The sequence below is a fragment of the Miniopterus schreibersii genome, assembly GCF_964146895.1.
Source record: "Miniopterus schreibersii genome assembly, chromosome: 9".
In the NCBI taxonomy this organism is placed as follows: domain Eukaryota; kingdom Metazoa; phylum Chordata; class Mammalia; order Chiroptera; family Miniopteridae; genus Miniopterus; species Miniopterus schreibersii.
In genome coordinates this window covers 11,680,073-11,682,569 of record NC_138118.1, presented here as the reverse complement: position 1 = coordinate 11,682,569, position 2,497 = coordinate 11,680,073, and positions in this window count along the sequence as shown.

Here is a 2,497-nt window from a genome sequence, read left to right as displayed (position 1 = left end):
GGCCCCGCCCCTCCCCGCCCAGGTGGGCGGGGCATCACCGCCCTCCCAGAGGAGCAACTGGAAGAGGAGACGCTCCGGGGAGTTTCCCGCAGCGCGGGCAGCGGCTCCGTCCTCTGGGTCACTGACCCGGCGGCCGCCGTCCGAGGCCAGCAGGGCCGGGCCTCAGGGAACATCCCAGGTGGTCACGAGGTGGGCGGGGGCCTGAGGCGCCCTGCTCGCGGGCGGTACCTCGCGGATCCTCTGAGCCCCACCCCCACTTTGCAAACGGGGGAACCTGGAGCCCCGAGAGCTGAAGTGACTTGTGTGAGGTCACACGACCGAGCGTGTCGTTAGAGTTCTAGCTGTCCCCAGAGCCTTGCTTTCATTGATAAGACTAATCAGGCACAAGGCAAGCTAACCAAGATACGCCGTTAGGAGAAAAATAGGCAAATTTCAAGACGGTATATATATATTATTTTGTTTTACCCAGTTTCTTGTAAAACAAAATAACAATAAGCAGGGGTGTGTATGTGTTTGTGTGTACATTTTTTAAATTAAGGAAGACTATACACTAACCGCTTGTAGTTGTTTTTCTCTGCGAGGTGAGACTTTCACTTCCTCTCTTTTGTTTGTTTGAAATTTTTACCAAGTGTATATGTTTGTAACCAGGGAAAGAGCCAATATCTTTGAGCCTTACTTTTCTTGTCTATAAAACTGGGACATCTACAAAAGAAGTGTCTACCATGCCCAGTGGTAATGAAAATTTAATAAGATAATGTAAAACGCTTAGCACAGTGACCTGAACGCTTAGCATCAGTTCAGCTCAATGTTTGTTCCCTTCCCCTTCCCTCCAACGGTACAGCTTTCAGTATTTGTCGAAGCACAACTCAGGATCATTGCTGCTGCTCTGCCCAGACCCTTCCATCCAACTATATGGAAATTTAGGTCCAAAGGGGTGCTGATCTGCATTAGAGAAACCCCGAAAGGTGACACCCAGCAAGCCCAAGCAAGACAAGGTAGAGACTTGGTCCACCCTCTCTGCCTGCTTTACTTTTCTCCACTGACTTAAATAACCCCCAGACAACCTCCCTTGTCCCCCAGGGCAGGAAAGAAGAGCCACCTTTGACAACTGGAAGCACCAAACCCAATTCTACTTTGACTGGAATCTCAGATCATCAAAAGTCAACTTGGGAGACCCCAACAAGTAGCAACCACCAAAACCTCCCCCTACAGGAATGTTGTGAATTAGATTTCCCTCAGGGCACCTAAAGTGTCTACAAGGAAAAAGAAATCCTAAACAACCAAAATATTTAACATTAGGGAAAAGCTGGACTAAATTATGCTACATCCATCCCGTGCAATATTATGCAGTGGTTTAAAAATCATGTTTTTTTCAAAGACTATTTAATTACTTAGACAAATAGTCACACTGTGTGTTAAAAATGTAAGATTGATACTCCAGAAAAAAAAAAATTCTGTCCGTTTCTTATCAATTAAACATGATTACTATATGACTCAGTAATTGTACTCTTGGGCATTTATCCCAGAGAAATGAAATCTTTTTTTTTTTTAAATGTATCTTTATTGATTTCAGAGACAGGAAAGGAGATGGAGAAAGAGATATAGAAACATCAATGATGAGAGTCATTGATTGCCTGTAGCCCGCAACCTGGGCATGTGCCCTGACTGGGAATCGAACCCCGATCGCCTGGATCTTAGGTCGATGCTCAACCTCTGAGCCACGTCCAGTCCGGCGAGAAATGAAATCTTATCTTCACATAAAAAGTTGTACACAAATGTTCAAAGCAGCTTAATTCCTAATAGTCAAAAACTGGAAAACACTCAAATGTCCTTCAAGTCATTTTGGTAGAAACTGAGATAAACGGGGCCAAAAGACAATACTGTGACCCAGAGCATGCTCATCCTAAATGCTCACTTCCTCTGGCCATACAAACTGTGGTCCATCCACATCATGAAGTATTATCCAGCAATAAAGAGAAATTAATTAGTGAGACATACACATAAATCTCAAGGAAATCATGCTGACTGAAAAAAAGTCAATCCCAAAGATTGCATACCAAAAGGTATGATTCCATTTATATAACATTTTGAAAAGACAAAATTTCGATAAAATGGAGACCAGATTAGTGGTTTCCGGGGGGCAAGGATAGGTGGGGGCATAAGAGAGGAAGGGGGTGTGATTATAAAGGGCAAAATGAGGGGTCCTTGTGATAATAGAACTGTTCGGCACCTTGACTGTGGTGGGATAGGGGAGCCTACAACATGTGATAAAATTGTAGAGAACTAAACACACACACAAGCGTGTACAATTAAAACAGGGAAACTTAAATATCGGTGGATTATAAATGTCAGTATCTTGATTGTGATATTGTACTATCCTTTTGCAAGATGTTACCATTGGGGAAAACTTGGTAAAATGTGCATGGGATCTCTTTGTATTATTTCTTACAACTGCATGTGAATCTACAATTATCTCAAAATAAAAAGTTTAATTTTA